The sequence below is a fragment of the Elephantulus edwardii genome, unplaced genomic scaffold (genome assembly GCF_000299155.1).
Source record: "Elephantulus edwardii isolate Elephantulus edwardi_28Jun2011 unplaced genomic scaffold, EleEdw1.0 scaffold00269, whole genome shotgun sequence".
NCBI classification, from domain to species: Eukaryota; Metazoa; Chordata; class Mammalia; order Macroscelidea; family Macroscelididae; genus Elephantulus; species Elephantulus edwardii.
In genome coordinates, this window is record NW_006400019.1 from 2,817,459 (window position 1) to 2,834,075 (window position 16,617).

Here is a 16,617-nt window from a genome sequence, read left to right on the forward strand (position 1 = left end):
TCTTGGAGAGGGACATCATGCTTGGGAGGGTGGAGGGACGGCGTAAGAGGGGAAGACCCTCTATGAGGTGGATTGATTCAGTGACTGGGATAATTGGGATGGGAGTGTCAGAGACAGTGCGATTGGCACAGAATAGAGCAGGGTTTAGGACTGCTGTACATAGGGTCGCTATGAGTCGCAAACGACTCAACGGCACATAACAACAACAGCAACAACCGAACATGTGAGGGACTGGAGAGCATTATGCTAAGTGAACTAACTCAGTCTCATAAAGACAAATACTGTATAGGATCGTTATTGTAGAGCATGTATGAGGATCTAAGGAGGGGTGATGAGGTGCTTAAACAGGGCTGCACAATTTGATAGGTGGAGGGAGGGATTGGTAAAGGAAAGGGGAAAGGTCTGGTGTGAAAAACAATGTATATGAACTTTATGATCTTTGTATGTAAACCAGTATAAAATTATTACCTAACTTGCATTATGATAAGTGAACTAATGCAGTCCTACAAGGACAAATACTGTTAAAAAACTGTTATTGTAGGATGAGTATGAGGATCCAAGAGGGGGGATGGTAGAAGCAGAGGTATGAGGAGGGCGTGAGTGGGGATTAATCATGGGGCCATACAATTTGATGGGGATGTGAGTGAGGTTAATGAGAATGATCTGGTGTGAAAACCAATTGTGCTTCATCAAAATTTTACAGCATTTGTGCATCAAAAGAAATTATTAAGAAAGAAAAAAATACAACTCACATAATGTTGTTATTAGGTACCGTCAAATCAAGTACTACCCATAGCGACCCTATGAACAACAAACCTGAACCCTGTCCTATCCTGCATCCTCACACTTCCAGACACATTAGATCCCATCATGGCAGACACTGTGTCAATCCACCTGGTCTAGGGTCTTCCTCTCCTTCACCATTGTTCTGCCTTTCTGAGCATCCTGTCTGTCTCCAAAAAAATAGCCCTCCCCAGCAACATGCCCAAAGTATGTGAGGCAAAGCTTTATAATCTTTGCCTCCAAAGAACACTCTGCACTTTCTCCAAGATATTTGTTTGTTCTTTTGGCTGTCCACGGGATGTTCCGTACTCTTCCAATACCACAGCTCAAAGGCATCAATTCTCCTTCTGTCATCCTTAGTCATTGTCTAGCTCTTAGATGCATAGCAAGTGATCAGAACGACCATAGCCTGAATCAGATGCACCTTAGTACTCAAATGACATTATCCCTCAATAATTTGTAGAAGTCCCTAACCACAGACTTTCCCAGTGCAATGTCTCCTGCTTTCCTGACTGCTGTTACCAAGGGTGTTAATTGTGGATCCAAGCAAGATAAAGTTGTTGCTAGTTTTTTTCTTCTGCATCCATGATGATGTTGATCCATCCAGTGGTAAGAATCTTTGTTTTATTGACATTGAGATGCAATCTATATTAAAGGCTGCATTCTTTGATCTTCTGCAACAAGTGCTTCAAGTCCTCCTACTTTAAGAAAATTAAGTTGTATCATCTGCATAATGTAGGTTATTGATGACTCATCAATCCTGATGCCACACTCCTCTTCAGAGTCTAACTTCTCAAATAATTTGCTCAGCACACCGATTAAATTGGTATGGAGAGAGAATAGAACCCTGACACACTCTCTTCTTAATTTTAAACCTTGTAGTGTTCCCTTGGTGGTGCTGGAGACCAGTTTGAAAGTCATCTACTGGAGCTGATACTACAGAAGCTATTGGTTGGAATGGGTGAGCTACAGGGTGGAATGTTGATTTGCTAGGGGAAGTGAGTCATTTGTGATAAGGCCTTCTATTTAAAAACCCATGAGCATAGGGTGCATGACGCTGGAGATCAGATTGAAAGTAATCTACTGGAGCTGGTTCTACAGAAGCTGTTGGTGAGCTGTAGGGTGGTTGCTGTGATGCTAAACACTGTGACACTGATGTGCCGAATTTGATAATGGTTACCTATGGCAGACAGTGTTTGGTGGAGCTTCCTGACTAAAACAAGCTTGAAAGCAGGAGTGGCACCCACTTCCAAAATGGCTTGCCTCTGGAAACTCTATGAACAGTGCTCAGGTCTTTCGTTCACAGGGTGGCTGTAGAGGACCAAAAAATTGTAAAGGACTGCATCCTTAGAATATGGCTGTGTGCCTTGCACACAGAAGGTGTCTTCAGAAAGAAGACTGCAAGCAGATCTCACAAGGCACTCTGAGAAGGAAGATTGCACTGACTTTCATTATTATTCCTGCTCTTGATAAGGTTGTTGCAAGATGAGAGAGAGCACAGTCCATGAATACAAAGAAGTCTTGGTTCAATGCATCTAATTATGTACTCAGCCCATCTGAGCTCTCTGGTAATCTTAATGTTTCTACTTTACCCAGCCTGCCTGGGCTCTATGATGTAACCCTTAAAGTTTCTATTTCCCTGTAAACCACCTCTTTGTTTTCAAAAGTTATAAATAAATATGGCACACCTGTTGGGCGGTCCAGTCCTATTCCGTCTGGCTGCAGCTGTCCTATTTTGTCTCTGTATGTTGTTTATCTCGTGTCCTTATTTATTCATTTCTTCCAGGCATAATTTCCCCCAGAGAAACAGAATAAGCGGTCCCCAACAGGTGGCTATGAGTCCTCTATAACTAAATGGCATTTAACAACAACACAAGTGTTTCCTTGCTGTTTGCACAACAGCCTCCTAGTCTAGGTTTAGGTTTCATATGAGCACAATTAAGTGCTCTGGCACTCCCATTCTTCTCAATGTTAGCCATAACTTGTTATGATCCACAGTCAAATGCCTTTGCATAGTCAGTAACATTAGTTATTGCTTAGTAGTTATTGCTGCTTTCATCCAGGATCCATCTGACATCAGCAATGATATCCCTGGTGCCACAGCCTCTACTAATCCTGCTTGAACTTCTATGTACTGCTCTAGCTGCTTTTAAATGATCTTCAATAGTATTTTGCTTGTATATGATAGTAATGATACTGTGTTTGATAATGTCCACATTTCAGTTGAATTATCTTTCTCGGGAATGGGAGCAAATATGGACCTCTTCTAATCTGTTGGCCCAATAGCTGCCCTGCAAATTTCCTGGCATAGACTGGTGAGCATATCCAGGGCTGCATCTGTTAACTGAAATTAGTTAACTGGTATCCCATCAGTTCCTGGAGCCTTAATTTTTGCCAATGCCTTCAATGCAGCTTCCACATCCTCCTTCATTAGTATTGGCTCCTGCTCATATGGTACTTCTCAAAAATTTTTAACATCATTAGTAGCTAGGAAAATGCAAAACCAAAACCACAATCAGATATTGTTCCATATCCACCAGGTTACACAAATTCATGCATACACACAGACCAGACACACCTGTTAAGTCAATTCAAACTCATAGCAACTCTCAATTGTATTTTGAAGGAGACTGTTCATCTTTCTCCTGTTAAGTAGTTGGTGGATTTGAACTGCTGATTTTTCAGTTAGTAGTATGACTAGAGCTCTTTACCCACAAGGACAGCTGTAACTAAACAAACCAAAAAACCATAAGATTGTGTTTGCAGAAAGGATGTGGAGAAGTTTTAACTCTTATACATTGCTGTTGAAAAAAAAAACGGTGCAGTCATTTTAAGAAATAGTTTGGCCCATCTATAAAAACTTAAACAGTGTTGCCATATGATCCATTCATTCCACTCCTAGTTATATATCTAAGAGAAATGAAAAAATATGGCCACACATAATAGCTCCAAAATGGAAATCTAAAATATCCATAGACTGAGGAACAGATAAATACAAAATGATATATCCATACGCTGAAATATTATTCAGTCATAAGAATAAAGTATTGATTCAAAATTGAAAACATGGTAAGGGAAAGCCAAATATTTATTGTATAATTCAATGTGTATGAAATGTTCAGAACAAGTAAATCCAGCAAGTAAATTAGTGCTTGCTAGGGGCTGGGAAGAATGACTGCTAACAGGAATGGAGTTGCATTTAACATGATGAAAACACTCCATAGTGAATGATGATGGTTGTACAACTTGGTAAATACACTCTAAACCCAGAGCTTAACACTTAAAAAAATCAATTTTATGGCATGTGAATTATATGTCAATAAAAAACCTGGAAATTTAGCAAAGTAAAAAAAAAATCTACAATGAAACTGAGTTAATTTTATAATATATAAATTGTAACTCCAAAAATCAGTTATAAAGGGAAGATATTAGAGCATGAGGCATGAAGTATCTGGCTTACATGCTTTCATGAATGTAGTTATTTGTAATTGGGAAAAAACTCCACAATATAAATGAATGAAATTTAATGTAAGTGAAATATTGTATAAAACACAATGTACATGCATGAAACACAATGTATATAAATGGTAAAAATATTAATTAAAAACATCAGGAAAAAAGAATGTGATAGACCTCATAAATTTTCCTGTTTCACTAATATTTCTATTATCCATATACATTATATTCCATACTGTCCTTCATTTACATTATATTTCATTAATTTATACTGTGGAGGGTTTTTTAACTCCCTTACACTCATCCCAATAACAACTACTTTCATGAAGTTATGTATGCCAGCTACTTCAAGTCTCATGTTTTATCATCCCCCTTTTAGACAAACCGCATACATTTTTATATAGTTTAGAGAAAATATTTTATTTTTATTAAAAGAAAATAAATTTAATAAAATAAAGATAAATTAAATTAAATAAATTTATTTTATTTATTATTCTTTTGCTTCCCAATGTGGACAGAGTTTGGTGGAGCTCCCAAAAGTAAAACAGGTTTGGAAGCAGGAGTGGCATCCACTTCTTAAACCACATGCCTCTGTAAACTCTATGAATTTGGTGAAATGACAACAGTTATGGAAAGGCATTAGGTCTTTTGTTCACAGAGTTGCTATGAGTTGTGCTCAACTCGATGGCAATCAACAACAACATTATTCTTTTACTCCTCTACTTCATAAATAAATATCTATAAAGGGACTCAATGTTTCCAGAAATAAAGTTGTACTCCGTTTTATGGTAACCTCTTTAAATGATAATTTAAAACCTGGAGTTTAAACTTTGCAATAACATTATCTATGAATTACATTTTAATATATCTACTAGTTGGGACTATAGAAAATTAGCTAATTTTAAAGATTTTTTTAAAATGTTTTTTTTATTTTATTATTTGTGTGTGTGCGTGTACCGTCAAATCAGATCTGACTGGTACAGGAGGAGATTGTCCCTCCTTCCCCGGCAGAGCATCTGGTAGATTCGAACCGTGTACCTCTGGGACTGTAGTTGCAGCTCCTTACCACTAGGCCACCAGAGCTCCCCTCTAATTTTAAAGATTTTATTACTTTAGTCATGTGTTTGCTCCAACAGAACAAAATTTCTCAAGCAAGTAACAATATTATGTCTTAGAACATCTAGCAAGAGCCTAGAAACACGTTTCAACAATTTGAAATCCTTGGACTAAATCTGTTTCAAAAAATATGAATGCTTCAATTAAAAACTTACAGAAATATTTTTAACTTTATGCTATCACTTCAAAATGCAATTTTTTTTAAAATTTAAATTTATTATTAATTTCAGTAAAAATTTACAGAGGCTTTGAATTTCCATTCATTCATTGTTGCACATTTCTCCCCTCCCAAGCCTCCCTCCCCCCACCCCGGACCCCTACCCTATTGGAAAAGCAAAAGAAAAATTCTTTCACTGTTTTACAAATCCTCCCACAGGTCCACTCCTCCATGTAGCCATCGCTCTAGACACCTGTCATGACAGAAATACCTAATCGCATATCCCTTTTAAACAGTTTTCTTCCTCATCTGTTTCAGTGCAGTATACATTATTGAACCCATCTTTTTCAGTCTCTCCCCAACGCCAAGGTCAGTCCACTTTTACAACAGTGGCACCATGCAATATTTGTCCTTTTGTGACTGGGATACTTCACTCAGCATAATGTTATCCAGAATTCAAGTAAAATGGGAAATGTGAATAGTCCTGAATGTATGTATTGTTGTTGTTGTTGTTGTTATGTGCCGTCGATTTACTTGCGACTCATAGTGACCCTATGTACAACAGCCCTAAACTCTGCTCGGTCCTGTGCCAATCGCACTGTCTCCGATAAACCCATCCCGATTATCCCAGTCACTGAATCAATCCACCTCATAGAGGGCCTTACTCTCCTGCACCGTCCCTCCACTCTCGCAAACATGATGTCCCTCTCCAAGGACCAGTCCCTCCTTGAAACACCCTTTGAAAATGTCTGTGCAGGCAGAGACGTCAGTTTCTATTTGAAGCAAGGCCACCTGCAGTCTATCACTGAAATGTGACACAAATAAAAAAACCCACTGTGTTTGGCTCAGTTCCAACTCACGGCAGCCCCTATCAGTTTTCCAAAGCTGTAAATCTTTACTAGAGGTGATTGCCTACCTCTCTAGTGGAGTAAAACCGCTGACCTGATTGGCAGACTAACAAGTTACACTTGATATCACTGTGCAATTGATGGACAAAAGAGATGTTACATTGCGGGGGAAAGTCAGATGTCAAAGACTTTTTAAAATACTAAAAAGCAAGGATGTAAGTTTAAAGACTAAAGTGTGCCTGATTCAGGCCATGCTCTTTTCTACTACTTGTTATGCATCTGAAAGTTGTAAAATGACTAAGGATGAGAGAAGAGTCAAGGCCTTTGAGTTGTGTTGTTGGAGAAGAGCACCTGAATATCCTGCCTGCCTGCCAAAAGGATAAAGAAAACAAAAAAAAGGATAAACAAAACAAAACAAAAAAAAAAGAGCAATGGATATCCTGCCTGAATGCCTGCCAAAAGGATAAACAAGTCTGTCTTGGAGGGTCAGGGAAAGAAAGGAAGGCCCTAAACAAGATGGACTGACACACTGACTACAGAAATGGGCTCAAGTTTGGCACAGAACAGGGCAGGGATCTGCTGTTAATAGGATCAATGGGAGTCATATTCAACTTGAAGGCACTTAACAACAACAACTTAGCGGCTAGCTGCAGAGAAAGATACAAAATCAGATAATGAAGAAGAACAGGATGTGAAAGAGATTTACCTTTTAAGAAAATGGGACTAAAATGATGATGATTAAGAAATTTCAAGAAAAGTTTCAGCAAATAAATACACACAAAAAATTAGAGTTGAAAAGACTCAAACTACCAACACTAAGCTCAAAAGATCAAGAATCATTCAAAAAGGGAAGAAAGAAAATCTAACATACCCAAAGAACCTAGTTCTGTAGAAGACATTAAAGCAAAAATTCAAATAAGTGTAGAAAAAGTTGGTTCTCCTCAAAATGGGAACCAAATTTATCAATTACTGATAGACCAGGAGGCTATTCAAGAGCACTAGCAGTGGAGGAAGTCTCTTTAAGAAAATAGTTTATAGAGTTTGTTAAAATTTTCTTAGTTTATTTCTGTACCAGTCATCTGGCTGTCCTTTTCATAATGCAGAGTGAAAACTTTCCCTAGCATATCTGATAAATGTTGTCCAGATTCCTTTGCCAAGAATGTGTTCTTCAAATGCCTGTTTAGTTTTTAAAAACAGAACTCCACACTTTGCTTGGTTTTAAATATGTATGGAATGCTATGATAAGACATAGTAGTAGCAGTGGCCAGACAAATGGAAATGTTGGAGAGACAGAAAAATTTATGTGAAATAAACTCACTATTCTAATAAAGTAAAAAGAACCTAGAAACGTTGACTATTCTAAAGGTATCATCCAAAAAATGAAAATACAAGTTATATATAACAAACTCTCAAAACTTAACAGTAAGAATACAAATAATCCAATTAAAGAATAGTTAAAATATTTGAAAAATATGAAGTTAAAATATTTGAATAGACATTTCACCAAAGAAGATCTATGAGTTGACAAAGACGTTCAGTATCTTTAGTCACTGTTGTTGTTGTTGATTGCCTTCGAGTAGAGCACGAATCATAGAGACCCTATGAACAAAAGGCCTGGAGCCCCTCTACAATCATCATACATTTATCAAAATGAATAGTTTCCAGAGGCAAGTTGTTTAGGAAGTGGGTCCCACTCCTGCTTCCAAACCTGTCATAGAATGTTATTGGTCAAGTTGCCTGTGATGCATAGCGACCCTATGTGCAGCAACTCTGAACCCTTCTCTGTCCTGAGCCAGTCTCCCTAATTCTGGCACACCAACCCCCATCGCCCCAGTTACTGTATCAACTCATCTCATCCAGGGTCTCCCTCTCCTGTGCTGTCAGTCCACCCTTTCGAGCATGATGTCTTTCTCCAAGGACCAATCTCTCCTGGCCACATGCCCAAAGTAAGTGAGACAGAGCTTCAAAATCCTAGCCTCCAAGGAGAGACTTGGTTTCACCTTCTCTCCAAGACAGACCTATTTGTTTTCTTGGCAGTCCATGATTCAAGACTCTTCTCCAGCACCACAACTCAAAGGCATCAATAATTCTTCTGTCATCCTTAGTCATTGCCCAACTCTCTGAAGCATAACAAGTAATTGAGAAGACCATGCCCTGGCTTAGGTGCACCTTTGTATCTAGACTGACATCATTGCTCTTCAGCACTTTGGAGAGGTCCATGACAACAGATTTTCCCAATGCAATTCATCTTTTGATTTCCTGACTGCTGGTGCCAAGAGTGTTGATTGTAGATCCGAGCAAGCTGTTATTGTTAATGACCTTAATCTCTTCTTCATCCATCATGGTGCTGCCAACTGGCCCAGTGGTGAGAATCTTCGTATTCTTGATGTTGAGCTTCAATCTATATTGAAGACTACAGTCCTTGACCTTTTGCAGCAAGTGCTTCAGGTCCTCCTCAATTTCAGCAAGCAGGGTTGTGTCATCTGCATATTGTAGTTTGTTAGTGAGTCTTCCAATCCTGATGTCACACTCCTGCTCATAAAGCCCTGATTCCCAAATGATCTGTTCTGCATACAGATTGAAAAGGTACGGGGACAGGATGCATCCCTGACACACTCCTTTCCTGATTTTAAACCATGCAGTGTTTCCTTGCTCTGTTCTGAGGACTGCTTCTTGGTCCAAGTATAAGCTTCGTTTAAGCATAATCAAGTGCTCTGAGATTCCCATTTTCCTCAAGGTTAGCCACAATTTATTGTGACCCACACAGTCAAATGCCTTTGCATAGTCAATGAAACACAGATAGACATTCTTCTGGAACTCTCTTCTTTCTTTCAAGCTCCATCTGACATTGGCAATAATGTCCCTAGTGCCACAACCTCTTCTAAACCCAGCCTGTATTTCTGGCAGTTCTCTGTCAATGTACTGTTCAAGTCTTTAGTCATTACTGTCCATTATTGTTGAGCTAACTCTATCTCATTGAGACTGTATAAGAGAGTAGGATTTGTTACAACTCGTACTGCCACGTTGTTTTGCTTGGGAGTATAAAATGGCACAGCATGTTTAGTCTTAAAAGAAATTGTCAGAAAGATTTATGGGATGGGCAGTAAATCACATGGGAGGAGATGTGATTGATCAGAGCTGGAGAGGTGAGGCTCCCTGCAGGCTATACCCCAGAACTCCCTGAAAAGCCACAGAAAGCATTTTGTCAAATATCAGTGTTCTGGTATAGTGTTTCAGGTGGTGATTACATTTTGTTAGGTGGCATCTAGTTGACTATGACTCATAGTGACCCTATGAATCTGAATCTTGCTCTATCCTGTACCATCCTCCCCATCTCCGATATGCTCCAGACCATTGTTACAGTCACTCTCCATCTTTCCCTGTATGTTTTCTTTTTCCAAGGACTAGTCCCTCCTGAAAACATGGCCAAAGTATGTGAGACCAAATTCCACCATCCCTGCTTTCAAGGAGCACCCTGGTTGCACTTCTTCCAAAACAGACTTGTTATAAGACAGATTTGCCAGTCACAAGGTGTATGCATTTATCAAAACCTATCAAACTACACACTTAAAATCAAGATGGTTAAAAACAAGTTTTGACTCCTCTGACCTTAGCTCCTTGGTATTATAACTTTGAACACACTGTGTTACATCCAAAATAAATTTTGCAGATAGCAGTAAGACTGATTGTCAGTTGACTCTGAGGTGGAAAGATAATCTAGGTGTGCCCAGTATGATCACAAGAAACTGAAACTCACTGCTGTTGAGCTGGTTTCATTTGTTTTCTGCAGCAGGAGGAAACTGCACATCTTTCTCCTGAGGATTCACTGGTGGATTGGAACCATCAAATATGTGCAACCTTTGGGTTATCAGGTTAATATCCTACAGACTAGGTCATCAGAGTTCCCCAGAGCAGTCAAAGAGCCCTGAAAAGTGGAAAAAAAGAAGGTAAAAGGGTTCAACAGAGAGATGTAAAAGAAGCTGAAGTTGGAGAGCTTCCAAGCATGAGGAAAAAGCACCACTACAGGCTTGAAAATGAAGGACCTGTTTGGAAAACAGAAGGAACAGCTAATACCCCAATTAATAATATAACAAATGAACTTTCAAATGGATTCTCCTCTAGTGCCTTCAGTTAAAGAGTGTAACACTGTTAAACATCTTCATATTGGTCTTGTGAGACTTTGAGCCTAGCCCATCTGCACTCTGCCCCACAGAGCTGTGAGATAATTGCTCTTGGGTGCCATACAGTAAATTTTGACTGATAATGACCCCATATAACAGAATAGATCTAGGTTGGAGGAAATTGCCAAGTTTCCCTCCACCTTTGCCTTTCAGAGCCACTGGCTAGGTTCAAACTACCAATCTTTTGGTTAGCAGCCATTGATCCAACAGGCCTTCTTGTGAGAGAAAAGATAGGTCCTATTTTAAGCTGTTGAATTTCTCGTTTGTTATGGTAGAAATTTTTAAAAATCTAATATAATACCACATAATTGTTTAAATTTTTTTTTACTTAGTCTTTATCTTTTTAATTTGTCTTGTATTTCTTTTATTGCTACCTATTTTTTTTACATTTTTTCCTTTTATACTAGTTTACTTACAATGTTCATATACATTGTTTTTCATACTGGATCTTTCCCATTTCCTTAACCAACTCCTCCCTCCACCCATCAAATTAAAAAACCAAACTTGTCAAACAAAAAATGCAATGAAGAAATATAGTCCCATAACCTTTAAATCAAAGATGAAAACAAAGTAGATATTACAGCTTTCTTTCCAAATCACCATCCACAGTGGAACCACGGGCAAGACACTGATTTCTTAAAAACCCTCATGAGGAAGACCATCACTCTCTAGGTTAAGCCCCCAGATACAATTGAAAACGTAAAGGCCAAGATAAGGTAGGAATTCCTCTTGAACAGCAAAGACTTGTTTTTGCTGTAAAGCAACTGGAAGATGGGCGGACCCTGTCGAACCTTGTCAGACTGTTGTTGTTATGTGCCAAGTCACTTGCAACTCATAGCGACCCTATGTACAATATAGACCCAAACCCAGCTCTATCCTCTGTCAACCTTATTGTCTTTGATACTCCTACCCTCATTATCCCAGTCATGGAATCAATTCATCTTGAGAGTCTTCCTTTCTTATGCTGTCCCTCCACCCTCCCAAGCATGATGTCCCTCTCTAAGGACTGGTTCCTCCTTGCAGCTTCAGAATCCTTGTCTCCAAGGAGCAGTCTGGTTTCTCTCCAGGGTGAACCTGCTTGTTTTCCTGGCAGTCCATGGTATATTCAATACTCTTCTCCAGCACCACAGCTCAAAGGCATCAATTATCTTTCTATCATCCCTAGTCATTGTCCAGCTTTCTGGTGCATAGCAAGTAATTGTGAAGACTATGGCCTATATAAAACATGCAATCAAGATGCATTAATAAGAATGTGACTAGAATGCAAAAGGTGGGAACAGAGAAGAAGGATCAATAGTTGGAAAACATGAACTTGGTGACAGAAATGAAGCTGGAAATAGAATGATAGGATTTTGTACAATCACTGATTTATTAATTGCAAATACTTTTTATAAGAAACATAAACACAGGCCATACACATGGCTTTCACCTGATGGTATGCATAGAAATAAGATCAATTACATCTGTGGAAAGAATCGCTGGAGAAGATCAATATCAGCTGTGAAAAGTAGGTCAGGTACTGATTGTGGAACAGACCATCAACTACTTAAGCTGAAGCTAAAGAACATTACATCAGCTCCACAGGAACCAAAATTTAACCTTCAGCTTATCCCACCTGAATTTCAAACCATATCTCCGGAACAGGTTTGAGGCCTTGAACACTAATGAGCGAAGACCGGATGAGCTGTGGGATGATATAAAAAAAAAATCATCCATGAAGAATGCAAAAAGGTCATTACAAAGACAGAGGAGGAAGAAAAGACCAAGATGGATGTCAGAAGAGACTCTGAATATTGCACTAGAGTGCCGAGAAGCCAAAGCAAAGGAAAGAAATTAAGGAGTTGTACAGAAGATTTCAAATGGCAGTGTGGGAAGAAAAAGCAAAATATTATAATGAAATGTGCAAGGAGCTGGAGTCAGAAAATCAAAATGGGCAAACTTGCTCAGGATTTCTTAAGTTGAGAGACTTGAAGAACAAATCCAAACCTCGAGTTGACAATACTTAAAGATGCTTTGGGCAGGATATTAAATTATCCAGGAGGCTTTAAAAGAAGATGGAAGGCGTCACTGTACCAAAATTAAGAATCTCATCAAACAACACATTATCAAGAGGCAATGGTGATGAAGGAGGACGCTTAGGATGCTCTGAAGGAATTAGTTAAAAACAAGCCCCAGGAATTAATGGCAATACCAACTGACATATTTCAACAAACAGATACTTTCCCGGACGTGCTCACCAGCTTGTGCCAAGAAGTCTGGAGAACAACTACCTGGCCAACTGACTTCAAGAGATCCATATTTATTCCTATCCCAAAAAAAAAGGTGATCCAACAGAGTGTGTAAATTATCGGACAATATACCACACAAAAGCAAAATCCTGCTGAAGATTATCCAAAACCAACTGAAACAGTACAGTAACAAAACTTACAAAAACACAAGCTGGGTTTAGAAGAGGCTGTGAAACTAGGGATGGATCTTGGCTGAAAGTAAAGAGTACCAGAGGAATATCTGTCTGTTCTTCATTGACTATGCAAAGGCATTTTTTTAAATTTAGGTTGTTTATTTTTCATTTCAATGAATATCTACAGAGATTTTGGGATTCCATTCATTCATTGTTGCACCCTTCTCCCCGCACAACCCCCCCCCCCCCCCTCCCTCCCATTTGCTCCTCTCCTTGAAAAGCAAACAAAGGCATCTTGACTGTGTGGATTACAGCAAATTGTGGCTAACCTTGAGAAGAAAGGGAATCCCAGAACTCCTGATTGTGCTCATGTGAAACCTATACTTGGACTAGGAGGCAGCTGTCAGAGCAGAGCAAGGAAACACAGCATGGTTCAAAATCAGGAAAGGAGTGTGTAATGGATGTATTCTGTCTCCTTATCGTTTTCAATCTGTATGTGGAGTAGATCATTTAGGAGGCTGGACTTTAGGAGGAGGAATGTGGTATCAGGATTGGAGGAAGACTCATCAGCAACCTGCATTATGCAGATGATACAACCCTGCTTGCCTAAAATGAGGAAGACCTGAAGCATTTGCTGCAGAAGGTCAAGACTGTAATTTTTAATATGGCTTGAAGCTTAACATCAAGAAGACAAAGATTCTCACCACTGGGCCAATTGGCAATAACCATGATGGATTAAGAAGAAATTGAGGTTGTTAACAATTTCAGCTTGCTTGGCCCTACACTCAACACTCTTGACACCAGTAGCCAGGAAATCAAAAGACGGATTGCATAGTGGTAATCTGTTGTCATAGACCTCTCCAGAGTGCCAAAGAGCAACGATGTCAGTCTAAAGACGAAGGTGTGTCTGATCCAGGCCATGGTCTTTGCAATTACTTGCCATGTATCAGAGAGCTGGACAATGACTAAGGATGACAGAAGGAGACTCAATGCCTTTGAGTTGTGGTACTGGAGGAAGTCTTGAACATACCATAGACCACCAGGAGAACAAATAGGTCTGCCTTGGGGATGGTGAAAGCAGGTTTCTCCTTGGAGGCAAGGATTTTGAAGCTCTGTCTCACAGACTTTGGGCACGTGGGCACGAGGGACCAGTCCCTAGAGAAGGACATCATGCTTGGAAGGTTGGGGGTACAGCACGGGAAAGGAAAACCCCGGATTAGATGAATTGATGTAGTAACTGCAGCAGTTAACTGGGATTAGATGTGTCGGAATCAGTGAGACTTGCTTTGGATAGGGCAGGATTCAGAACTATTGTACATAGAGTTGCTATGAGTCGCAGGTGACTTGTCAGCACATAACAATAACAGTGCTATTATAGCAGAAATAGGAGTAGTGTTAACAGGTATCTATTTTCTCACAGTTTAGGTGATTTCTTATTATAGACCAAATTCATAGTGCTAGCTTGAGAGGCAGGCACTGTCTGTAAGCTCTGAGTGAAGGAATTTGTTCCTTCACTCTTTGATGAACTCCATATGTTGTGGCATCTATCTTCCTCCATCTCTGCTTCTTGCTTAATTTTTTTCTTTTTTAGAATCTTAAATTGTTTATTGAAAACAAAATCCAAACAATTTGCCAGAGTAAGGGTATGAGGAAAAGACAGAAGCTGTCTGTGTTTATCAGGCCTTCTCTGTTAGTGGGCACACATAGAATTCGATGCAGAGATAGGGCAGACGGCCAAGAGTGAGGGGAGATGTCAGACTGAAGGGAGAGCATTAAGATGCTCCCTGAAGATAGAGTTCATCATCTTTACTTAGTCATACAACATCAAGAATTGCTTAGTTTCTGGGGAGTGTCCCGTTTAACCCTTGAGGCCAGTTCTCCCCCCCCCTCCAGCATGCTCCACAATGGCAACGCCTCCAAACAACATCTTCGCCTGTAATCAAATGTGTCAACAGTACCTGCACAATAACGCTTATTGTTTTTGTGCTGTTTGGAAAGAAAAAACAAAAACGCAAGAGAGCAATGAGACCTACACCCCCAGCAAGCCAGCGGAGCCCCTGCTTCCAGGGCACTGTTAGTGGTCCCGGCCAAGCCTGCTCCTCACGCTATCAGCTCACGGAAGGAAGAGGCGGTGGGACAGGTGTGGCCATCTGCACTGGACAGAGAGAAATCAAACACAGCTGTGGGCCCCAAGTGGATTCTGGCACATTCTTTGGTTAGGTTAGTGATGTCACGGTATGCACAGGAAGCAGGCAGAGGAGGTTTTTTGGAGGGAGTTAATGCCTATCGGCAGAATCAACTATCCAATCTCCTCCTGGGGAGGAGAACCGTGTGGTCAGGACTGCCAGCTAGGGGGCCTCAAGGAAGGTGTTGGTTCGAAAAATAGAGGAGACTATCTTCCCCGTGGCGTTGATGGTGCCTTTGCTGTCTGAGCTGGACTCCGAGTCACTGCTCCCCGAGTAGGCGCCCAGGCCTGGGAGAATGCCAATACAGACAGCAGTGGAGGGGCAGTGGATGGAGGGGTCGCTCAGAGAAGTGCTTCCAAGAGACATACACGCGGAGGTCTCTTGATTCTTGTCATCAGAGTCAGGGTGTGGTTTCAGCCTTTTCACACTATTGCCACTCTCTGAGCTGTTGTGTTTCACTGCTCCTGCCAACAGCTTGGCCTGGGAGAACTTGCTCTTGGTTTCTATGGGTTTCGCAGCCAATTTCTTCTCCACTTCTTTTTTGCTTTCTGAAGAAATTCCAACCTTGTTGAGATTACTTCTGTATTCCTTCAGTTCTTTTAGCTCTTCTTCTCTCCTTTGCTTTTCTATCAGTTCCTGCTGCCGAAAAACTTCATCAAGGAAGTTGGTCTCATCTTCATTTAAGCCTCTTACCATGTTTTTGAACTTGAACTGCTCTTCATACTCCTGCTGCTTCCTGTCTTTCTGTTCCTGCAGCCTTTCATAGAGAGATCAAGGGTCATAAACTTCCTCTGGACATTCTTCTGGATCCTCAGGCTTTCGAACTTTTTCCCACTCTTTTCGCCTTCTTTTGCGTCGTTCATCTAGTTCTGCCTCTGACACAAACTTCTTTTTCATAATAAGGTTGCCATCATCCCCTCCATCCATAATGAAACTGGTCTTAGCAGCGCCCACTCCTAACAGCCAGAGCAAAGGCCGCTTCCTCTTTAAAAAGAAAAAAAAGAAAAGAAAAGAAAGAAAAAGACGAAGAAGGAAAAGAAAACAGTCTTTGCTTTGTATTCCTTTTGACCCTTTAATTTTTTTTAAACACAAAATCCTTTCCATTTCTTTTACATATTATTTACATATAACATATTTACATATGTTATTGTTTGGTGTCATCGAGTTGAGTACAACTCGTAACAACCCTATGAACGATCGATCTGACCCGTTTTATCCTGTACCATCCTTATCGTCTCTGATACACTTGAGCCCATTGCTACAGTCAGTGTAAATCTATCTTGTTGACAGTCTTCTTCTTTCACTGACCCTCCACCTTTCCAAATATGATATCCTTTTCCAAGGAATGATCTCTCCCAGCAACATACTCTAAATATGTGATAAGAATCTTTCCCATCCTTGCCTACAAAGAGCACTCTAGCTACACTTTTCCCACAACATATCTATCTGTTCTTTTGGCAGTTCATGGGATATTCAATACTCTTCTCCA

General features: G+C 40.0%; 1 protein-coding gene and 1 pseudogene across 1 annotated transcript in view; both read right to left on the minus strand.

The window, feature by feature from the left end:
* Positions 1-16,617, minus strand: part of F8 (coagulation factor VIII, procoagulant component) — a 212,088-nt gene that overhangs the window by 189,755 nt on the left and 5,716 nt on the right. The gene's annotated exons all lie outside the window — the stretch shown is intronic.
* Positions 15,291-16,055, minus strand: LOC102863612 (annotated as a pseudogene).